Source organism: Babylonia areolata, chromosome 7 (assembly GCF_041734735.1).
Source record: "Babylonia areolata isolate BAREFJ2019XMU chromosome 7, ASM4173473v1, whole genome shotgun sequence".
NCBI lineage: Eukaryota > Metazoa > Mollusca > Gastropoda > Neogastropoda > Buccinidae > Babylonia > Babylonia areolata.
The window spans coordinates 43140722-43165854 of NC_134882.1; the positions used below are offsets into that span (position 1 = coordinate 43140722).

The following is a 25133-nucleotide window of genomic DNA, read 5'->3' on the forward strand; positions in this document are numbered from 1 at the left end:
GAAACAAGATTACCTGCCCCTGTGCCCCTGTCCAGTTGATGTCCGACGTCTGAAGTCTTGCCCTTCACGGTCCCCTGTCATGTGTTTGCCCTGCGGGATGCGTAGTGAAGTGCCTGTGTCCGCAGTGGAAAAATCCCCATCACCATGACTGGCCTCGTTCCGTGGGACATTATCATTATCGTGAAGCAATCAATCGCAAGATCAAAACACATCGTGTGGAATGTTGGCCCCGTGGTAATACGTGTGCCTGGGAAGCGGGAGAATCTGAGCGCACTGGTTCGAATCCCACAGTCGTCAAGTATTTTCTCCTCCTCCACTACCCCTTGAGTGGTGGTCTGGACGCTAGTCATTCGGATGAGAATGACATAGGTCCAATGTGCAGCATGCATTTAGCGCACGTAAAAGAACCTACGGCTAGAAAAAGGTTGTCCCTGGCAAAATTGTGTAGAAAAAATGTGCTGATATAGGAAAACAAATAACATTGCAGGCAAAACAAATCAAAACAAAAATAAATAAATAAATGAAAAGAAGAAGGGTGGTGCTCTCAGTGTAGCGACGCGCTCTTACTGGGGAGAGCAGCCCGAATTTCATACAGAGAAATCTGTTGTGACACAAAACAAATCTCTCAAAACAAACCTCTTCCGTTCTGCCTACCGTCTAATTGACTGATGTGCTTCTTGAATATCCACTGGTCCTGCGTGCGTGCGTGCGTGCGCGTGTGTGTGTGTGTGTGTGTGCTTGTTCTGTATAAACTGAGGCATGTTTGTTTATGTACGGATAGCTCTTGTATATTCTAAACACGACAGGCGCAATAGCTGAGTGGTTAAAGCGCTGAACTCTCAATCTGAGGGTCGCGCGTTCGAATCTCGGTGACGGCGCCTGGTGGGTACAGGGTGAAGATTTTTCCGTTCTCCCAGGTCAACATATGTGCAGATCTGCTGGTGCCTCAACCCCCTTCGTGTGTACACGCATGCAGAAGATCAAATACGCACGTTAAAGATCCTGTAATCCATGTCAGCGTTCGGTGGATTATGGAAACAAGAACATACCCAGTATGCACAACCTCGAAAGCGGAGTATGGCTGCCTACATGGCGGGATAAAACTTCGGTCATACACGTAAAATCCCACTCGTGTACATAGGAGTGAACGTGGGAGTTGCAGCCCACGAACGCAGAAGAAGGAAAAGATTTTAAACACCACCAGCTCTCTACATGGGAGGTGTGAGCGTTAATCTGCGTCAATATATATATATATATTTATTTATTTAAAAATTTTCTATACTTTTCAACTGCCTCTTTTTTTTCTTTTCTTTTTTTTTGTTTTTTTTTTTGTTTTGAGGGGAGTGCAGGGGGTTATGGCTCATGTTTTGTTTGTCTTTCTTCTTCAGGTATGGTTTGAAAAGACAAAAATAACAACAACAAAAAACATGCAAACGGACTGGGAAATAGTACTTTAAAAATCAAAAGGATAAAAGAAGTAAAGTTAAAATGGTTAAAAAAATATATATTATGATACAAAATTTGTAGTCACCAACAGCGTGTTAAGGAGACTGAGTGTTACAGACAGGTGCAATATCTGTGACAATGATAAAGATGCAATCGAACACTCTCTGTTTAGGTGTCGTTATTCTCGATCCTTTTGAGAAGAACAAGAATACATTTTAAGACAAAAATATGCACTAATTAACAGATCATTGTTTGATATTGAACTGATTCTATTTGGTACAGCAAAAGATATTACAACCGATGAAGTATTGCACAAAATCATTCTATTCGGGAAGTTGTTTTTTTTCCTATATGAATGGGAAATACGTACATGAACGTGACTAGGCGTTGCTGATTAGACAACGAGAGTTTAAACAAAACCAAACCAAATATAGAAATGTTTCTGAAAGATTTAAGTGAAAGATATGAGGCTGATGAATATATGAATTACCTTCAAATGAACAACCTTCAGAATTAAGTTAACTGTATGAGACTGATAAATATGCGATTTATCTTCGAATGAATAACCTTGAATTCCATGGAGGAAATAGTTCCCATACACTGCTATCTTAGAAACTTGAATTTTATGAACAATTATAAGAAAGGGCTGTGTGGAGATGAAGCGGACAGAAAGACATAAGCCAGGGTACGCTTTTTCCGTGATTTGGATCGACGTCATACTGCAGTCGTATGGACCATGTTCTTTGATTACAACTTCTTGAAGAAGAGCCTGTGGCTCGATACGTCGCCTCTTTTATCCCACGTCAGTCGACTTTTACCAAGATTCTTTTAGTCTACCTCTTACCGGCCTCTATGATTGTTGACTCTCGGCCATGAGTTGTGTCAACTTCGTATACTGTCAGAATACTAACAAACAAACAAAAACAGAAGACAAAAAACAGAATATTAACAAACAATGAGGCCAGGTGATGAAATGCTTAACAAATAGTAAAGAGTGGTAACTCTCTCCATTCACAAGGTACAGAACTTCTTTACTATTTGTTAATCATTTCATCACCTGGCCTCATTGTTTGTTAATTTCCAGTTGAAAAACAACCGAGGCAACCATATGTTTGTTCTGTATTGTCCATGTGTTCTGTGTGGCTTGTTCAGGATTGAAGAGGCAATGCCAGTCTTGAACAAGAGAGGCAAGGCCTTCAAGACTCACTTGTGATACACTTGAAAAAAAAAATCCAAGCTTTTTATGTATTGAGTATAATTTAAAAATGTAATGTGTAAGTTGAGAAAGATCAGTTTAAAGCAAATTAAGTCCCCTAGCATTAATTACAGAGTAATTTCCCTTGTTTACTATCTGCACCAAAACGTTTGCAAAATAAATAAAAATTCCATGCTTAGCAAAAGAAGTTCCTGTTTGAACAAAAAATGATAACAATGACTCCTCTTGTTGTTAGGTCAGAATAAGAGATCAAAGTGCCAAGTTTAGAGAATACAACAAATATATATATATAACAGTAAATGCAGTTTGCATATAATTAGGCTTCTTTATTCATTTTTTTGTGCCCATCCCAGAGGGGCAATATTGTTTTAAACAAGATGACTGGAAAGAACTGAATTTTTCCTATTTTTATGCCAAATTTGGTGTCAACTGACAAAGTATTTGCAGAGAAAATGTCAATGTTAAAGTTTACCACGGACACACAGACACACACACACACACACACACACACACACACACACACACACACACAGACAACCGAACACCGGGTTAAAACATAGACTCACTTTGTTTACACAAGTGAGTCAATAAAAACTTGTTTGTGTTTGCACATTTCTTCTGTCTTTACTGCTGTGTGCACATGTCAAATGATCGGTATAAGGACAGGCCCGTCGCTTCCTTTTTAGAGAAAGTGTCTGGGTTTGTTCTAATGTACCTTTTATTTGCTTGTGTGCGAGCTGAATCGGTAAGGTAAGCAGCACTGACTTGAAGTTGTGTACCTTGTGAATGGAGAGAGTTACCACTCTTTACTAGCTGGAAAATACGTACGTGAACGTGACTCTCTCTCTCTCTCTCCTTTGTCTTGATTTCATCTGTCTTTCTCTCCATTTACCCCCAGCGCAGAGGGATGCGATTTGAAAGGCTATGGGCATGCAGAAATAATGTACAGGGAGACAGGAGTTTGAAATGATATCATCTGGAAGATAAGCCTCGCTGCAGTTCCTTTTCCTTGTGTCATCCTCCCATTTGCTTTCTTTCTGTCTTTTTTTCTTTCTTTCCTTCATTCTTTTGACTGAATACTTCAACTCCTCACCTCAAGTTGTCTCGATCGGGTACTCTGTCAGTGATGCATTTGTTGGACCATAAACGAAGGTAGCTGTCTCAAACGTGGTTTCAAAACAATATTTACGGATTGAGGCATTGGCTTTGAGTCTCATTTCCTCGAAAGATGGCGGTTTGAGCATGTCGAGACTCGCAAAATCGTCGCGCCGCTTTAGGGGGAAAATCACTTCGACGCGCACCGTGTGTTGAAGCCTGCTTTGAAAACTGAGATTCAATTGCTTACTCTCGCGCAAAAGCCAAGTGGTTAAAGCGTTGGACTTACAATCTGAGGGTCCTATATTCGAATCCCGGGTGAAGGGTGGGGATTTTCCCACCGATATGAACCCCCTTCGTGTGTATACACACGCAGAAGATCAAACACGCATGTTAAAGTTCCCGTTATCCATGTTAGCGTTCGGTGGGTTATGGAAACAAGAACCTGACATACCGGCTTGTACCCCTTCCCTGAAAACGGAGTACGACTGCCTACATGGTGGGTAAAAGGGTCATACACGTAAAAGCCCATGAGTGAACGTGGGAGTCGCAATTCACGAACGAAAATGAAGAAGAATTGTGTCATCTCCATGGAGCATGATCGAGAATATTGCGACACGCAAATGACGCACCGTCCGCTTCGACGCGTGCTGTGTGTTGAGGCCTTTAGCAAGGAAACCGATAGCAAAAGCAAGAGCTGCATGCGTGCAGCCGACGGGTCCGTTTCATGCGGAGTGTACGCGGCAAGCACTGTGCTGTGTGTGTGTGTTGCCTTGTTCTTTCCTTCTGCGCCCGTCCGCCAACCCGCCCGGCCACGCGCGACCTTTTCCGCCGCCACCCATTGTCTCGTGCGGCGTGCCCACTTTCCTGCTCACCACGGCAAGCACGCGGGGCCGAGTAAAATTTTCCAATCTCCTCCACCACCACTTCTCTCTTTAACATCATAACTATCGAAAGAGGCGAGTGTTTTTCCACTGCTCTGAGACCATCCATCGCCTCCGGCTCCTCATTACTACCTCCCCGAGCTGGGAACGTGTCTCCTCTCGCCAGTTGGAGAGAACTTACTCCGCCACGACCCAGCTTGTCACTGACCAACAACGTCTTTGTCTTCTTCTTCTTTCCTGAGCGGCAAAGTTACCTTTGAAGGTGAGTTGTGCTGTGTCTTCTTTGTCTGGTCAGTACCTCCGTGTAATTGCTTGGCCGTGAGCGATTTTTTAATTTTAATATTCTAACTAGACTCCGCATCATCTTTCCTGTTCTCGTCAGTGAGTATGAAGATGGTGAGTGCACGCCTTGCGAGGCCTTGAAATAGATGGATGCTGCCGGCGTGTTAGTCACAGCATCCAAGCAACCTCCGTCCGCCGGTCTATCTTTGTTTCAATGCTTCTGCAAGCGTGTTCGTTTGGATTCTCACATTTTAGTATCATCGTGTTACCGTCTAATTATTTTTTTCATGATTATTATTTTATTTTTTAAAAAGAAATATATATATATATTTATATATATATATATATATCGGATTTTCAGGCATTGTTACTGCAAGTATTGATTTCCGTCAGACTGTTTTTTCTTTTGTTTTACTTGCAAGGGGGTAGTCATTTAGTAAAAGAAGATGCGCGGGAGAGGAAAAAAAACTATTCTGGAGTCTAGAATTGATGTATGAGAAATATATTATGTAAATTACAGCCAATAGTGTAATATTAATGGGGCCCGTCAGTGTCAGACGACAATCCCTGTTTTCTTTATGTGGCGGTGTGACTAACATATACAGAAACAAAGAAGAAGAACGACGAAGAAATGTTGCTCAGTTTGAATGCGGACCGGTCTGCATGCCAAGTGTCGCTGTCGTCTTAAAAAAAAAAAAAAAAAAAAAAAAAAATCGGAGAGAGAAAGAGAGGGAGAGAGGCGCGTGGAACTGAACAGAACAGACAATTTATTATATCATCATCCGGGTTGCGCCTTCTCCGTGCTTTCGATCAACATGCAGATATATATATGATTATATACTTTTTGCAATCTCTGTATTGTGTTCTTGTCCCATGAACCATGGTTATGGGCCTTTGTTCGCTCTCCACCACGAGGTTTATGTAATAAATTATATCAGTGTCATGTGCTGGCTGAAAAATAAGTACTCGTACTCATACATAGCTCTAGGGCGTGAGTTTTTATGTTTCGTGCGCTCTCTCACACACACACGGTATTTTGATTAAGAAATATATATATATCCTGCAATCAAAATACTGACTTCATGAAGCGAAAGTTTCACTATCTTCATTCAATGCCAGCAAATAAAAAAAATGTAAAAAAACACAAAAAATAAACCACACACACAAGCTGTTGTTGAACGGCACTCACTCAAACTTCACTTCAAAGCCTGTTTTGAACCCTACAGAATAAATGAAACTTCAAAAGCGGGACTGGTTCTTCCGGCTGTATGGCAATAAGAAATATGTCGAAGTCCCGCATTTTTTTGGGGAAAAAAGTGTATCTTTTCTGTCATTAAGGGGAAAAAAAGAGAAAGAAAAAGAGTAATAAATCAGTGTTGAATACTTCATTCACTTTCATTTTGAAGGTGTCAAAGCCAGTGAACTATTCCATACACGCGAAACCACATCTGTTGTTAAAATATGTATGTGGAGTGATGGCCTAGAGGTAACGCGTCCACCTAGGAAGCAAGGGAGAATCTGAGAGCGCTTGTTAGAATCACGGCTCAGCCGCCGATGTTTTCTCCCCCTCCACTAGACCTTGAGTGGGGGTCTGGACGCTAGTCATTCGGATGAGACGATAAACCGAGGCCCCGTGTGCAGCATGTACTTTGCGCACGTAAAAGAACCCACGGAAACAAAAGGGTTGTTCCTGGCAAAATTATGTAGAAAAATTCTCTTCGACAGGAAAAACAAATAAAACTGCACGCAGGGAAAAAAAGAAAAAGAAAAAAAGGTGTGGCGCTGTAGTGTAGCGACGCGCTCTCTCTGGGGAGAGCAGCCCGAATTTCACACAGAGAAATCTGTTGTGATAAAAAAAGAAATACAAATACAAATAGAAGAAGTACAACTACTACTAATACACCCAGCCAACGGTTCAACTCGTGTGGTTTGTAAGCCAGCCGACCGCTGAGGCCATATTGATGTAACTTCCGAAAGTGTCCCCCTTCCCTTCCACTCCTCTTTTTTTTCCGGCAAAAATATAGAAAGATATGAAGAAAGAAAGAGAGATAACGAAAGAAAGAAAGAAAGGAATACAGAAAGAAAGGAATAAAGAAAGAAAGAAAGGAATAAAGAAAGAAAGAATAAAGAGAGATGTATAAAAAAAAAAAAAAAAGAATGAAAGAGAGAGAAACAGAGAGAGACAGAGAGTGCAGGTGATATCGAACAGCTTCCATATCTTTCTGGAGCAAACAATCTGTCTTTCGCAAAGTGTGGACTGGTTTCTGGGTTGCAAAGTGCCCAGCAAGTCTGGTTCAGACTGGACTCTTTCCGGAACAAAGAAGGCTGGTTCAGAGAAGATGGCCATTCAGGATGTGCTTCCTATCCATTGGAGGTTTTCTTCTTCTTCCTTCTCATTGTCTTCCTTCATACTTTTCACTGTTTTTATTTTATTGTATCGCACAATGTAAACGTCCTTGTTTGTTTGTTGTTGTTTTTTGTTTTGTTTTTTGTTTGTTTGTTTGTTGTTGTTTTTTTGGGGGGGTTGTTTTGTTTTGCTTTGTTTTGTATTCATGGACAGTACCAATTCAAGCATGGCAAGAATGCGTTTAGACAGATGTAGTCATCTACCACAGTTAGAAAAACAACAACAACAACAACAAAAAAACAACAGACACATTACAATAGGTTGAGAAATGACAAACATCCATTTCTTAAATGGGTCAAACCAAATCATTCCTGAAGGCTTGTGACGTACCAATTGATGTAAAGAAAACAGCACCACCAAAAAATAACAACACTGCCGGAAAAAAGATGGCGCTAGCGGGACAAAGTGGAGGTTACCCACTTTCGGGAGGTTATCGGCCGTAGTTGCTCTTTTTCTCCGCATAGGCGGATAGTAGTTTGCACAGGACAGGAATGTCAGACCCCTGCCGGAGTCTGCACTAGTTGGGTCACGGTAAGTATGTTATTTAAATGTAATTTTAGATAGAAAATTTCCTCTTATTACATTTATTCATTTCCATGGATGATATGATTTTTGTCCTCAGTACCGAACATTATTGTATTCTCATTCTATCAGGAATTTTTGTGTGCGTTAACTAAAGTAGACAGAAAGACACACATTCTTGGGTGTTGACATTGAGGTAGTAGAGCCCGATAATACTTCTGACAGGCATTTTTCTTTTGATAATTGCTCAACATCTTTCTTCCTTGGGCTGGAGGGAAAGCTGGCCGGGTTTTGGGGGGAAGGGGGGGGTGGTATCAGGAGAGGTAGGTGGACGAGTGGGGTGGACGGTTGTGGAAGGCAATATAAGTAGTGTGGGGGTAGAGTATAGGGGTTTGTAGGGAAGAAGGTAGGTTGGGGGTGAATGGATTTGTTGAAGTTGGGGCGGGAGAGGGGTTGTGAACTGTTTCGTGGGTAGGGAGATAAAATGAAACATGACAGCTGCTTCTATGATAACTACAAACGGTGAAAGGTTTTTTTTATGTTTTTTTTTGTTTTTTTATTTTTAACAAGAAAAAAAACACACAAAAAACCCAAAACAACCAAACAAACAACAACAACAAAAACAAAACAAAAACACACTCACACGATCGGTTGTAAAAACAAGACTCTCTTTTGATAAGAGGTGTCCAGCGTTTCAGACCATAGTTCTGTCTCCAGGGACTGCGTTAGTTGGAAATGGATACTATTGAAATGAGAAGGGAGGTAGTAAAAGAAAGGCTTAAGAAAATCTATGAGTATCAATCAGTCAAGGAAGACGAGGATGAAGAGAGAAGTGAGCCGAGACATGAAGAGTCACTGGAGATGGGAGAAGGTCTGTAGTTGACTTCATCAATTTGTTGCGCCTTATACATATTATTAGTAGTGGTAGTAGTTGTTTTTGTTTGTTTGTTTTGTTTGTTCTTTTTGTATTTATCGATTATTTATTCACCCCCTTTTTTTTTCTCAAGGCCTGACTAAGCGCGTTGGGTTACGCTGCTGGTCAGGCATCTGCTTGGCAGATGTGGTGTAGCGTATATGGATTTGTCCGAACGCAGTGACGCCTCCTTGAGCTGCTGAAACTGAAACTCTCTCTCTGTGTCTCTCTCTCTGTGTCTCTGTGTGTGTGTGTGTGTGTGTGTGTGTGTGTGTGTTGTGTGGAGAGAGCGTGTGCATGTGTATGGATATGAATGTATGAATGCGTTCGTTTTTTGTTGTTGTTTTTTTACTTTTTACGATGTTAATGATGATGATGGTGATCATTCTTCGTTGTAGTAGCAGTAGATGTAGCAGTGTTAACAAAATTATTATTTTTGTGTCGTTATCGTTAATGTTGTTATTGTTATTGTCACAGGGACAGATTGGAAGACTGGGCGATGCCTAAAATCTTTATCCTTGAGTAATAAAGTTTTTGAACCTTGAATCTCTCTCTCTCTCTCTCTCTCTCTCTCTCTCTCTCTCTCTCTCTCTCTCTCTCTCTCTCTCTCATGAAAATCATTTTATATTTAACTGCAAAAGATACGATGAATTGCGAAAAAAAAAACTCTGGCATTTTCATTACAGCTACAGCGCAGAGAAAAGATTTGTTCGGCATACTGATGACAGAAAATGAAGATGTGATACTTTCACTTGCAAAATATGTATCTGAGGCAATAAATATATGGAAAACGTCCATCATCGATCCAAATGCTCATTAATCAATTAAAAATTAGTATGGGTTCTGTGAGGCAAGAAGCATAGAAAAAAAAAAAAGGAAGGGCTACATTTGGATGGTCAATCTTGATATTGTAATTATATGATGTGTTCGTAATGATATGACGGGTTTTGATGTTGAGGCATAAATGATTATTTCAGGATTTATATGTACTTTAGTATGTGTTTGTATTGATATGATGTGTGTCGATGTTACATGCGTAAATATTATTTATATGATTTATGTGTACATTGTTTTCTGTGTACTGTTCAAACCTTGGAGACGAACGACTGAAAAAAAAGGCACATTACCCCCCTGTCACATGTACTTTAAACTAATGACAAAGTGCCAAAGTGTCCCAATAGTTTGGTGTTTCAACTCTGTTTTTTTGTTTTTTGTTTTTTGTTTTTTCCCCTTTCTGTTCCATTTGATCTAATTTGCACCATTTTGTTCTGATTAGTACGTACCATGTCACCAGAGCTTTTCAGCTAATGACATTAAACATTTCAGTTCAGCTCTCTCTCTCCCTCTCACTCTTTCTTTCTCTGCCTCTGTCTCTGTCTGTCATTCTCTGTCTGTCTTTGTCTCTTTCTCTCTCTGCCTCTGTCTGTCTCTCCCTGACATTATCTCTCTCTCTTCTGTCTGTGTCTGTCTCTCTTGTCGCTCTCTCTCTCATTCTGTCACTCTCTCTCGTCTCTCTCTCTCTCTCGTCTCTCTCTCGTCTCGTCTTCTCTCTTCTCTCTCTCTCTCTCTCTCTCGTCTCTCTCTCTCTCGTCTCTCTCTCTCTCGTCTCTCTCTCTCTCATTCTGTCACTCTCTCTCTCTCGTCTCTCTCTCGTCTCTCTCTCGTCTCTCGTCTCTTCTCTCTCTCTCTCTCATTGTCTCTCTCTCTCTCGTCTCTCTCTCTCTCTCTCGTCTCTCTCTCTCTCTCGTCTCGTCTTTCTCTCTCTCTCTCTCATTCTGTCACTCTCTCTCTCGTCTCTCTCTCTCTCGTCTCTCTCGTCTCGTCTTCTCTCTCTCTCTCTCTTCTGTCACTCTCTCTCGTCTCGTCTCGTCTCGTCTCGTCTCATCTCTCTCTCTCTGCCTCTGTCTCTGTCTCTTCTCTCTTCTTTCCTGTATCTGTGGATGGTCGTCCCTCAACAACACCCAGCCTCTTCACGTGCTCCCCGTGTCTGTGTCTGTGACTCTGTCCAGGGGACTGACTGGTTCATCAGCTGTTTGCTGACTGTCAAGAGAATCGTGATTTCATTATGTTGGACGTCCACTTTTCTTGATGAATACAGTTTCTCGCTCCCTGTTGTTGGCCCAGGTTCTGAAACGTTGGCTAGACAACAGCTCATCACTGTGTGTGTGTTCTCTTGGAGGGTTTTCAGTGATACAACATGAACAGCCAACTTTGTGTAAGTCCTGCTGCTTCTATTATTTTGAGAGAAAAAAAAAGAGGACCTCACTGAACTGAACATGATACGGTCATGTTAAGTTTTTTTTTTTTTTTTTTTTTCTGCACAACACTCCCTGTCAACCCTCCACGCTCACACACACACACACACACCAAAAAAAAAAAAAAAAGTGTCAAGTTTCATTTGTTTGGGGCGAGACGGATGTTACGGCCAGAGAGGGAACGGTGTGACACGAAAAAAACCCACAAAAAAACTACAATAAGAATAAACCTCTGGCTGTGTTTCTGACATATCCACTTTGCTTCCATGATGGTGGAGAGAGAGAGACTAGAAAGTTGAAGGAGTGAGGTCGTGCGTGTGTGTGTGTGTGTGTGTGTGTGAGTGTGTGTAGGGGTCGGTGGTGTATCGTTCGCCGCGCCAGTCGGTACTCAAGCGCTTACGTACATAATTATGTGAGTGCTCATGTACATGCACGCCGCAAAGACACAGGCGAACGCACACGAACAAGTACATGTTTGTGCGTGCTTTAGCACTCTTTCACCCCACCCCACCCCACCCCCTCTTACCCTCCTTGGCCCACACCCGCACTCTTAGTCCGCTTTATTATCTCTTGAGATACTGCTCACCGGCAACAGAAACATAAAACATTCTCGAGGAAGAGAGAGAGAGAGAGAGAGAGAGAGAGAGGGGGGGGGGGGGGGGGCGTTGGGGCGGGTTCATACAAGGTGACATTAATTATTCATTTACCTTTAAGCTATTAATGATTGCCCCAGTGAAATGGAATGAACGAAACGCGCAGTCAGCAATATTCATTTATAAACATTTGCACACGAATAAACGCCATCTGTTAGCTTTCACGAAATTGAATTTATACAGTAATGTATGGATATGCAAAAACAATGCTGTAAAGTATAAAGAACATTTTTACAAAAAAATATTCGCTTTTCATTTCTGAAGGGAATCAGAGTGATAACGCTAAGCGGCATAACATTGGGATACGCATCAGTCAATACAGGATAAGACAAAACGTGTAAATCGTCTTTACCTGATTTAAACTGTCGCACTTCATAACGCACACGTTTTTGATATGTAGTGCAGTGTTCGAAATACCTCATGTGAGTGTCACATGAATTTGGACAGACAATCAGGCAAATGGTAACCCGTAGAACTGCCGAATACAAGAAATAAAACACCACCTCCATCCAAAATAAAACCCGAGCCCTCCGCTGACTGACAGAATTAGTCTGTTATCTCCTCCTGTTTCTCAAGTCATTCTAGCCAGCTCCAAGTCTTCTGTTCCTTCTTTGCCGTAATCCCCGACCGTAGGGGCAGATCTGATGACCTGGCAACCAGTTCTTTCCATCCCTCTCTGTTCTTACCTCGCTCAGACCGTCGCTCAGTTTCAGGCCTGTCTAGTCTGGATATGAGGACAGGCCATCCATCGTGGCAACCAATGTGTTTGCTCTGTATTGTTTGTATATTCTTTGTAGCATATTCAAAAACTGAAAAAGACTATGCCAGTTTTGAATATTTATTTAAAAGCTAATTTGTGTTGACACATTTCTTCTGTCATTGTTGTGTGTACCTGTCAAAAGATGGGTATAACTAGGACAGTCTCAGAACTTACTGTTTTGATGAAGTGTCTGGGTTTGTACTTACATTCCTATTATCTGCCTCTGTGCTAGCGAAATTGGTAGCATGAGCAACACTGGCTTGAAGATGTGTGTCTTCGAAGGAGAGAGTTATTTCTTTTTATTGTTTATCCAGTCTGGGTTATTGTTCCCTCTTTTTTTCCTCTTTTTCTGTCTTGCCTGTCCTCCCCCCCCCCCCTACCTTGTGGCTCCTTACAGGACTGTTTCGGCGAGCCCTGCTCCAAGTACGGGGTGAAAAGTGAACAGAGAATGGAGAACGAAAACAACGTCATCTGAAAGAGCACCGAGTTGGTGTTGACAGCTGATCAGTTTCGGCAGCACGTTTTGCTGGGCATTTATCTTTTTTTCTCAAGCATAAGTGGTGTGGCGTATCACTGGAGACCACCGGCCCGCGTGCCTAACACCACTTTGAAACTGAAACTGATCGGCTGACAGTTTCCTCTTCTGATCACGTGTTAACAATGGTGTGACTTCTCCAGATACAAGGAAATGTAAAGAGTTACTCAGTGCTTTGGGTGGTGGACACGAGTGTCTAAAAAAAAAAAATTCTTCGTTTTTAAGTACATGGTTAGCTGTCTTTCTTGCACAAAACTTAAAAAAAATTTTTTTATTCCGTTCTCCACATTTAACCAGCACGGATATGTGACAGTGTGTGATCGGATAGGTTGGGCTGTGTGTAAGTAACAGAGATTTCCATTTGACAGTGTTTCATTTCAAACTGCCCAAGCGTTTCTCATGCTGCTCATGTAGGTTTTAGGGGAAGGATGTCGTTTTTTCTCCCCCCCCCCCCCCCCCCTCCACCGTAGTTCCGCAGAGGTCGTTCCCAAGTGTGAGGGATCGTTTCCCAGCTGTTTTAGGGTGTTGCATATCAGGTGTCTTGGACTCTTGAAGTCCTCTGCGGTTGGTATATAGAGTGTAAGCCCGGTACGGGGAAATCTCCCAGACAGCTAGCAAGCCAGCTTTCTGTGGCTGCAGTCAGACGTTGATGGATGTGTCTCCAGTACTGACTTCCTTTCTGGAGGATTTTGGAGAAAGCTTGGCACCACACAACGCACAGGGTTATTCCAGCGTCGTGTTAACCCCCCCCCCCCCCTCCCCCTCCCCATTACTTCTTTTATCAACAGTTTGTTTTGGTGGTTGTCGTTGAGGGCTGGATGTAAAGAAGCTTGTATGTTGCTAATCTGTGGCCCTCATGTCAGGTTTAATTGACCTTTATGGGAGGGGGCTAGGGATGTAATGGGGAGGGGGTGGGTGGGTGTTTTACATATGCACACACTCACGCACACACGCACGCATGAGCGCGCGCGCGCGCGCGCGGACAAATAGAGGGAGGGGTGATGGTTTTGGAGAGAAAGAAAAAGTTCATATAGGTCGACGAAGGTTACACAAGCAACAACCCCATTCGACCTTCTGCCCCTGAAACCTCCCCCACCCACCCACCCCTCAAAAAATCACCCCCCCGCCACCCCTCAAAAAAATCACCCCTCCCCCACCCTCACACCAACTGTGCTCCCCCCCCCACCCACCCCTCAAAAAATCACCCCTCCCCCACCCTCACACCAACTGTGCTCCCCTTCCACCATCCCCACCCCTGTACCCTCTGCTTTCTATTTCACCCACACGTTATTAACCAGAGGTACACTACACACGTCCACCGGCACACAGTAGCTCCCGTGTGGCAGGCATCACCTGTGCTAGCCCACCCCCACCCCCACCTCACACACCCCTTCGCCCAACCACCCTGTTTAACCCTCCCTCCCTTTTACCCGCTTGTTCCCCTTGTAGCCACTTCCTGCACTGTTCTTCCACCCTCTCCTGCCCAACTCTATGTACAACTAAAAACGCCCCTGATGCTTAAAAAGAAAAACCTGTTTGGTCAGAGATTGAAAGAAAACGTACATATCTGCCCAACTCTGTGTGGAACTAAAAACGCCCCTGATGCTTAAAAAGAAAAACCTGTTTGGTCAGAGATTGAAAGAAAACGTACATATCTGCCCAACTCTGTGTGGAACTAAAAATGCCCCACCATGCTTGAAAAGTAAAACATGTTTGGTTAGTGACTGATAGAAAACGTACATATCTGTCCTCCTATATATATGTAGAACAAAAAACGCCCCGCCATACTATTTGATAAAATGTTTGTTTGGTCACAGACTGATTTAAAAAACAACAAGCAAACGACTAATAAACGTACTGTTTTTCTACTCTATGCAGAACTGAAAATGCTCCACCATACTTTAAAGAAAACTATGTTTGGACAAAGATTGATAGAAAACGTACTACCTGCCCTTCTCAACATAGAACTAAAAACACCCCGCCATACTTTTAAAACATTTGTTTGGTCATGGATTGATAAAAAGAAACGAAAACAACAACAACAACAACAACAAACAAACAAACAAAAAACCCACCGAACTCTTGTCCTACTCAATGTGGAAGTAAAAATGCCCTACCATGCTTTGAAAAAGAAAACACCATATGTTTTGCCAGAGAGAGATTGATAGAAAACGTACAACTGTCCAGCTGTGTGTAGAATGTTCAACAACAACAACAAACAAACAAAAAGCAAACAAACACGCCCATACTTTATAAATCAACAGAGGTTAGTTTGGTCAGAGACTGGTTTAAAAACAACAACAAACAAAAACAAACAAAACGCACACACACACACAGCTGGTCAGGCATCTGCTTGGCAGATGTGGTGTAGCGTATATGGATTTATCCGAACGCAGTGACGCCTCCTTGAGCTACCGATACTACTACCGACACACACACGCACACACACACACAGTGCACTTCCATCCTTTTCAGCTCAGACGAGCTGCAGTGCACTGGTTGGGTGTGCTCTCGGTGTTGTGAAGAAGGGCAATGCAGACTTTGTAAGCAGGTCTGTGTGTGCAGGGCAGTCTGTGTTTATCTGTCTTGTCGGTCCGTTCGGTCTGTGTTGTCTGTGTTGATCCCTCTCCCGCCTGTTGCCGTACCTCATGACGGCTGGCGTCAGTGGCCATGCTGAAGGCTATGGTGTCCGTGTTGATGGTTGGGAAGGCTGGCGTCAGTGGCCATGCTGAAGGCGATGGTGTCCGTGTTGATGGTTGGGAAGGCTGGCGTCAGTGGCCATGCTGAATGCTATGGTGTCCGTGTTGATGGTTGGGAAGGCTGGCGTCAGTGGCCATGCTGAATGCTATGGTGTCCGTGTTGATGGTTGGGAAGGCTGGCGTCAGTGGCCATGCTGAATGCTATGGTGTCCGTGTTGATGGTTGGGAAGGCTGGTGACGTGGGGCAGAAGGTAAAGGGGGTGGTGGTCAGTGCTTTCCGTTACTGAGGGGGGTGGTGAGGGGAGGGGGGGGGGGGCAGCGGTGTGTGATGCAAACAGTGGGTACCGTGCGTAATTATTTCAATAACACTGAACTAACGATAATGATGATGATGATGATAGTACTAATAACCCGTTCAGTGTTCAAAGCAAACATTTTTTTTTCCCAAATAGAAATGGTTAAAACCAACCCAGCGATATCAATCAAAAGGAAAACAGAAAACAAAACAAACAAAAAAAAGAAGTCACCCAAAAGTTTTTTTATCGGTTGTGAAAGGTTTCACCCAGTTGCACTTGAAGAAAACTGTCAGTCTTGTGTCCACACCGCAGCGCAGTGACTTGATGTTTTATGATGCAGCAATGGACAGGAAGGAGGCGAAAGGTCTTGATGGTAGAGTGCACATCTCACTACTGTCAGTCACGGAATGAATCTCTTGCAGTTTAAACCTAACGACTGTCTCCAGAATCTCCAATCTAGACTCTTCGTTGTGTGTGTTTGTGTTAATATCCTATCCATAAGAAAACCGCAGTACGAGTTTATAAAAATCCCAGAAGAAAACTGCTGTGGAGAATTGTATTCACTGGAGAAGATTCTCCTGTAAGGTCTGACAGATTTTGCGCAAGCGTTTTCGCCTTATGTAGACAGCTGAGAAAGCTGCCCCCGCGGGGGGGGGGGGGGGGGGTAGTGCATATTTTCCAACACTTCAATCAAAGCAAGAGCAAAAGTTAATTTTGGTATGGATGTAATAGATGTTGATATGAAATACGCTATTTAACGCTTGATTAAGTAATTAAACAATAGGGCCCGAAATGTCGGGATACTCTCTTCATAGGGCAAGTCACCACCCACAGGTTAGTCTCAACCGTTTTCTCGCCTGCCTAATTAATGTTTTGCACTTTTATGACTTGTGTCAAGATTGTGATATTGAGAAAAGAAATACCTGGGAAGTTGTTGAGATTGGGTCATTGATTCCCCCCCCCCAAAATGCTGAATATTTGATCACACATACACGCATACAATCATACACACTCACACGCACGCCTACGCGCGCGCACACACACACACACACACACACACACACACACACACACACACACACACACACACACACTCACTCACACACTCACACAAATCCAAAGATATTCCAAAGCCGATGCTTCAGATTGACACTGATCCGAATGTTAATAGGAAAATCGAAAAACGGATTTTGTTTTAAAAAGCAGCCGACAAAGTAGCATGGCACTTTAAGCTTGGGGGGACCCTTTTGGATGCAAGAGAAGTCAAAATAATTTGCACACCATGATTTAAAAAAAAACTCATTCAGGTGTGCGAGAGGGTGCGCGGGCGTGCTTGCATACATGTCTGCCTGTCTTTTTTGTAAGTATATGTGTGTGCGCGCGTGCTTGTGCGCGCGCGCGCGCGCGCGTGTGTGTGTGTGTGTGAATGAGCCTTAAAAAAACGAGACGGTCTCTCTACTCCAGCACAATGCACAGGAGAGAGGAAACGGGACAAAGGCAGGGGAAGGGAGGAGGAGGCGGGGTGTGGGGGGTGTGGAGGGGAGGGGAATCCATTAAACATCTGCCATGGGGAAGTTTTTGGGTGGGGCGAGAGGGTGGGGTGGCGGGGAGCACGAAGAGGTTGGGCCTTTGTGTGTGTGTGTGTGTGTGTGTAAGAGAAAAGAGAGAGGGGGGGTTGGGGGTTGGGAGGAGGGTAGTGTGTGATTTGTCTGGCCTCTTGCTGCAAGCAATCAGCAAGGCAGTGTGGCAGCATACTCTGTTATTGATCCAACAAAACTCTTTGACCTGCCTCTGGGCATGAGAGCGCACGCGCTTGTGCGTATGTGTGCGTGCGTGTGTGAAAGAGAGAGAGTGACAGTGACAGTGTGTGAAAGAGAGAGAGTGTCCGTGACAGTGACAGTGTGTGAAAGAGAGAGAGTGTCCGTGACAGTGTGTGAGAGAGAGAGAGAGAGAGAGAGAGAGAGAGAGAGAGAGAGAGAGAGAGAGAGACAGAGTCCGTGACAGTGACAGTGTGTGAGAGAGACAGAGGTATGATTCACAAGGTCTGGAATGAAGACCCCCTAAAGTACTTACTCTTTCAGGAAGACTCCCAGAAAATACTTCTTATTTCAGAAAGGCCATCAGAGAGGAATTATTATTTCAGAAAGTTTACCTGAAAGGACACGCACACGCACACACACACACACACACACACACACAACGGGGATGGGTTTGGGGGGTGACGCAGAAAACAGCAATGTGCATTTGGCAGCATTGTGTCCCATCCCCAGCCTGCTATATGCACCAGTTACCACCCTTGCCCTTGCGGACGACAACTTGATGAATGACAAAATTGACAAGACCAACACATGCTGGCGGTTCCCCTGAATATTAATGACGATGAACGCACGTGCACACGACAGATTAGGCCAGTGTGTCAGAGCATAAGTGGGAAGAGAGTGCATTTTCTCACTCCCATAACTGAACTCTCAAGTGTTAAAAACGGGAGATCGATAGAAAAAAAAAAGGACACCAGACAGGGAGTCATTACCAGTTGCGCGAGGCATGACAGTGAGGGAAGGTGTGACGTGCTTGAACAAAAGTGTGCACGTGATACATGCACGAGACAGACCAGACGCAAGTGCGGAAGAGAACGTTGATTGGTTCACTGAAAACTCTGCCACACGTGGATTGGTGCAGGTGATAGTTGCTGAAAGCAAAGGTTTACAATGAGTTGAAAGTAAGGGCAATATCCATATTTCAGCCCCTTGTGTTCTTTCCATTCAGAGAGAGATTTGTGGAATTTGCCAACAGTAAAGGTACACCATGGAAGATAGTTTCAGTTTCTCAAGGAGGCGTCACTGCGTACAGACAAATCCACATACACTGCACCACATCTGCTGGCAGCAAAACCCAACGCGCTGTGTGTGTGTGTGTGTGTGTGTGTGTGTGTACCTATCACAGTAGATTTCGTCTGCAGAATTTTGCCAGAGGGCAACACAACACTCTCGTTGCCATAGGTTCTTTTTCAGTGCGCCAAGCGCCTTCTTCACACGGAACCTCGGTTTATCATCTCATCCGAAAGACTATATACGCTCTGTTCGATTTTCCAGTCAGACTTGAGAGAGAGAGAGAGAAAGGGCGAGAGCGGGATTCGAACCCAGACCCTCACAGACACTGTAAAGGCAGAGGAGCGTCTTAACCACTCTGCCACGTCCCTCTGAAGAGGAAGAGAACATTGAGGAAACCAGCCTGGACATCAGATAGCCGAGTAAATCGAGGAAAGATTAACTGTTGCCGCCAAAGGTAAGGAAAAAGCAAGGTGTTTAAAAAAAAAAAAAAAAAAAAAAAAGAAGAAAAAACAAAGGTAAGGTGAAGTATAAAATTAAAAAAAAAAAAAACCCAAGAAGAAAGAAAAGAATGCAAGGCTGTAGAAAAATGTGGTGTGAAATTTGGCCTGACAACAATGTGGGCGTCTTTTGGTGTTTCCAAAAGAGCTGCAGTTTGGAGATGAGGGGGGGGGGGGGTTATTTTGGAAATGCTGACGTCACCACCACAGACATTTGACACAAAGGGTCAGAGGCATGGATGGAGTCGTTGCCAATTGAGGGATTTTTAAAAAAAAAAAAAAAAAAAAAAAGGAAGAAGAAAATTCACAACGTCTGTTTTCACAGCTCTCGGTGTCAGATGGGCAGGTTGCTTTCGTTGGGAAAATGAAGGTTTTGTCTGTATCTCTCTCCATTAAAGGTACAAAGTATCTGCTTTTGTGTAGTTCTCCATCACACGCAAAGGCATGCACACAGGCACGCACGCACACATTCACACACACACACACACACACATACAAACGGGCGCGCGCGCGCACACGCACACACACACACACACACACACATTCTCTCTCTCTCTCTCTTGAGTCGAAAGCCAACTTGTTTCAGATATGGGCTGTGACCCGTGATAGGAGTGCACACACACACAAGGAATGCATGACAAAAGACATTGGGCAATATCCACCCACATTCCCCCCTCCACCCCAAGACGAAATGAGCAATGTTCACAACAACGTGTGGATGTTCACTCTGCCAGTTTCACTCTGCCACGTGGAGGGGGAGAAATGTGGAGAGAGAGAAAAAACAAAAGTGTATAGGTTTTGTTTGTGCCTTTCATCACTGCTTTTGAAACAAGATTATGAACTAAAATAGATGCGCATGAGAGGAGGGAGGGAGGGGGGGGAGGTGAGAAAGAGGATGGTGAAGGTATGGGAACATCTTTGCTTCCAGAGGGGCAATCCGTTTAGTGTTCCAGCCAAAACAATTTTTCGGGAGTGAGATTTTCGATACAAAACAATGTCTGTTACCCCCATCCCCCACCTCCACTCCCACATCGTTTCTGCGCAACAGGGCTGTCGGGCTGGGGATTTAGTGGGATGTAGTGGTGTCGGTTGTTTGGTTGGTTTGCTTGTTTTTTGCGGGGTGGGTGTGGTGGGGGGCGGGGGGGGTAGGGGGGGGGGTTGACGTCAGAAGCTGAAAAATATATATCTTTTGCGCCAGTGTTTACTGGTTTTGTTTTTTTGTTTCTTCTCTCTCTCTCTCTCTCCATTTTTCTGTCTGTTTTGGGTGTGGACTTGGCTGAGAGAGAGAATTCTGTTGGTTTATATTTCTTGCGAAAAAAACGAAAGGGGTTTGAGGTGGGGGTGGGGGTCCATGGCAGGAATTCTGGACACAGACTGGCTCTAAAGATATATTTCTTTTTTTCTCTTTCGTCTTTCCGTTTGTGTAGATCTCTGTCTGGCTGTCTGCCTGGCTGCCTGTATGTCTGTCTGTCTGTCTCTCTCTCTCTCTCTCTCTCTCTCTGTATGTGTGTGTCTGTGTCTGTGTCTGTCTGAGTCTGTGTCTGTGTGTTTTATTTAATCCAAAGTAGTGTTTCGTTTTGGGTGATAGCGTCAGATTTACTTGTAGAGCAAAGTTCCCATTATTCTAATTAGTGGAACTGTTCGACCCTAACATGTAATATATCGTCTTGATTTCATTACGAAACCTAAATTTGATGAGAAAGAGTGAGAGACAGTGTGAGTGTGTGTGTGTGTGTATGTGTGTGTGTGTGTGTGTGTGTGTGTGTGTGTATGTGTGTGTGTGTGTGAGTGAGTGGGCAGGGGAATGAGGTAGGGGAATTATAATGGGCATTTGTGTGCATGCATGGATGTATGTAGAGAGAGGGTGGGGGAGAAACGTATGTGAGTATGTGGGTGCGTTAGAATATTTTTTGGAGATAATGATATTAATGAAATTTGGTACCTTGATTTGTTAAATACGTTTTTTTTTTTTTTTTTTTTTTTTTTTTTTTTTTTTTTAAATCATACCTTCCTCAAATCAGAATTTCCTTGTGTTGCTCAGTTAATATTTTATTCAAATGGTTGCGAAAATGTCAGTACAACAAACAGTTAATCTGACAATAAATGGTTTCAGTCAGTCAGTGTCTGTGTGTCTCTTGTCTGTCCCTTTCGTTGTTTGTCTCCATCTCTCTATCTCTATGTCTGCCGCTTCTGCACTCTACTGTATGAAACCACCATTCTTGAACAGTTGTGAAGCGCTGGTGTTCCCGCACGCACACACGCACCACCCCTCACACACAAACACACACACACACACACACACACACACACACACACACATACGCGCGCACAAAAACGCAATAGCAATATGCATTATGCAGTAGGCGGGATGAATGTGCAAAACGATATGCCAAATGTCAACGTTCATGATCTTTGAATATATATATATATCTATATTTATAATTACGATGTAATGGTTATCAGTTAGAATGCTTCTAAAGCGAATATATATGAAGCGTTTTTATTTGAAAACTTGTTTGATTACTCCTGTTTCATCAAGGAATCATTCTCAATGGCCGCCGTTTTTTTTTTTTTGTTTTTTTTTTTTTTCCCAGGTAAGTGACATTATCGATTTGCTCTGTCTTGGCCAATCTTTAATGCATGAGAAATGGTATTTTCATGCATGTTTGTTGCGGCTTTCCAGGCCGTTTTCGTATCGGGATTCATGTGTCTTACATCGTTTGTTTGTGACGTTTTATTCGGTGTTTATTTTTTTGTGTGTGTGTTTTTTTTTGTTTTTTTTATCGTATCTTACCATATATTTTACACTAACAATAAACTTATCGTATCTTCTATGCACCAACAATAAACCAGCTCGCTACACCAGGCAGCAGTCAAAACGCCGGGAACATGTCTCTGCCCGTGCGTTACAGCACAGGTCAAAAACGCGCGGTAGTTTGGCGGAGGGGGGTAGGGGGGTGGAGATGGGAAGGTGAAGGGGTGAGGGGTGGTGGTGGTGTGGGGGGGGGGGGGTCTTTTCGGGAGAGACGTGGTGGTGGTGTGTGTGTGTGCCAAGTGTGAACAAAGACAGACCTGCCACCCTACACCAGGTAACCACACACAAGACAGCACCGGGCTGCCTTAACCATAATTATAGGCTGTGAAATACAGTCCGCGGGGGTAAATTATTATTATCATCATGACTTGGCCCTGCTGGTGATAAGTAAACCATCTGCCTGTGTCTTGCGCGCTCACACACTGTGAAACGTTTTGAGAGATTTGGTTGGTTTGTGTGTGTGTGTGTGTGTGTGTGTGTTTTGCTTTTTGTCTCTCTGTGCCTGTTTGTCCCGCTTCTAGTCTGTCCGTCTGTGTCGGTCGGTCCGTCTGTCTGTCTGTCTGTCTGTCTGTCTGTCTCTCTCTCTCTCTCTCTCTCTCTCTCTCTCTCTCTCTCTCCACATGGGCTGTTAAGCTTATGACATTACGAAAAGTGTCAAAGTGTCTCCTCTCTCTCTCTCTACCTCCCTCTGTCTGTCTTTGTCTCCCTCTCTCTGTCTCTCTCTGCCCACCCCCCTTCCCCCTCTCTCTACCTCTGTCTTTCTGTCTGTCTCTGTCTTAGTCTCCCTCCCTCTGTCTCGCCCTCTCCCCCTCTCTCCATTGGAAGAAAGTACCATCGCGAGAAGATACTTGTAGCTGATACTTTTCCATCTACAGTGAAAAGATACCTGTACCTGATTAATCTTTTCCATCTGCAGTGTGAAGATACTTGCAGCTGATAAATCTTTCCCATCTACAGTGAAAAGATACCTGAACCCGATTTATCTCTTTCATCTGCAGTGGGAGACTGAACCATTGGAGATGAAGGTAGCCAGCACTGACAGACTGTCTGTGTACTGTTATCAGCAACATGTTCAGAAACGTTATCGCAGAATCAGCATAGCCGCGCGTGCGATTGCAAACACGAACGCGCCTGCGCGCACGCACGTACGTACGCACGCACACACACACACACGTCCGCGCCTGCGCACAACACACACACACACACACACACACACACACACACACACACACGTACGCGCACACTCACAGATACACACACACATGGGCACCCCCACCCCTTCCCACACACCGCGCGATTGGGTGGGAAAAGCAGTTATTCATTTCTTTAATCAAACACTTGTCCTGAAGGAAAAAAACGGCGTCGTCCTTGTACATGAACATGAAGCCTCCTCTATCGCTGTTAGATCCAGCATGTGTGTACAGGGAAGTGTGTGTTTATTTACACAACGGGCTGTCTGCCTGGGTAGAGCCGACTGACGGCTGCCATTGGGCCACTCATCATTCGTTTCCTGTGTCATTCAGTCAGATTTCAGGCACGCACACATACACACTCAGACAGACATGTAACCTTTTGCGTGTATGACCGTTTTGTTTTATTTACCTCGCCGTCTTGGCAGCCATACTCAGTTTTTAGGGGTATGCATGCTGGGTATGTTCTTGGATTACAAGGTCTTTAACGTGCGTATTTGATCTTCTGCGTGCACAAGCAGGTCTGAACATTATGTTGACCTGGGAGATCGGAAAAATCCCCACCCATTACCCACCAGGCGCCGTTACCGAGATTCGAACCCCGGACCCTCAGATTGAAAGCACAACACTTTAACCACCCAGATGTTGCTCCCGCCCACAATTTCTGTCGCGCCCATCACGCACATGTTGGCATCACTGTCATCACCAAGGGACGTTACATGCTCACACTCTGCAGTCATCGCTGACGGAAGAGAGCGCTCTATGTAACGTACCGTTCATGAAACGGATGTGACTCACAAATTGGACTTGCGTGGGACAGCGTAAAAAAAAAAGAAAAAAAAAAAGAAAGACAGCAAAAGGCGATTCGCTTGATCGGTGTGAGTGGCCTGTTTGCCGCTTTTCATTTTGGGAAATAGCAGCAGATGTGATAATTATTCATAACGCGTTAAAAAAAAAAAATTAGTTATGATAATTATGAGAAGCTTTTGGAGGTTTGTGTTTGGTTGTTTTTATGTTTAAAACTGGCTGTGTTACTTTGTGTCGCAAATCAGGATTTGTGTATTGCATTCAGGTTCCTGACGGAGCAGCGTTTTGAAAGCCGGTACAGTCGAGTTAGTAGCTTGACACATTATACTTAGTGTATCCTACTTGGTGTGACTGAATTTACGTAGAAGTTTCTGAATGCAAAAAATGAACGAGGATCAGTAGTTTATGCAATCAGGAAATGAATGTGGGTAAGTAGCTGATGCAGTCCATAAAAAAGGATATGTGATTCATGTAATCAATAAGGTTGAAGTTTTTTCTATGATAAAACACGCTTCCTTTGTTGTACCTGAGAGCGACAGGTCTTCCTGTCAAAAGGGGAACATAGAGCGACAGGTCTTCCTGTCAAAAGGGGAACATAGAGCGACAGGTCTTCCTGTCAAAAGGGGAACATAGAGCGACAGGTCTTCCTGTCAAAAGGGGAACATAGAGCGACAGGTCTTCCTGTCAAAAGGGGAACATGGAGCGACAGGTCTTCCTGTCAAAAGGGGAACATAGAGCGACAGGTCTTCCTGTCAAAAGGGGAACAGAGCGTCAGGTCTTCCTGTCAAAAGGGGAACATAAAGCGACAGGTCTTCCTGTCAATATGGGAACATAGAGCGTCAGGTCTTGCCGACAGAAAGGGAACACAGAGCATCCTGTGTTGCCTGCCGCGCCACACACACACGCACATGCGCGCACACTCACACACACACACACACACACACACACACACACACACACACACACACGGAAGTCGACAGGAAGAAAAGCAGAAAGACAGGGATGGCTGATGATGCCGGCGCCAGCCACT

General features: G+C 43.9%; 1 protein-coding gene across 1 annotated transcript in view; it reads left to right on the forward strand.

Moving 5' to 3' along the window:
- The first annotated feature begins 4524 nt into the window (after positions 1-4524).
- Positions 4525-25133, forward strand: part of LOC143284051 (sodium- and chloride-dependent taurine transporter-like) — a 122728-nt gene continuing 102119 nt past the window's right edge. Inside the window, exon 1 of the mRNA XM_076590657.1 lies at positions 4525-4903. The gene's annotated coding sequence lies outside the window, so the exon portion shown is untranslated. The remainder of the gene's footprint in view (positions 4904-25133) is intronic.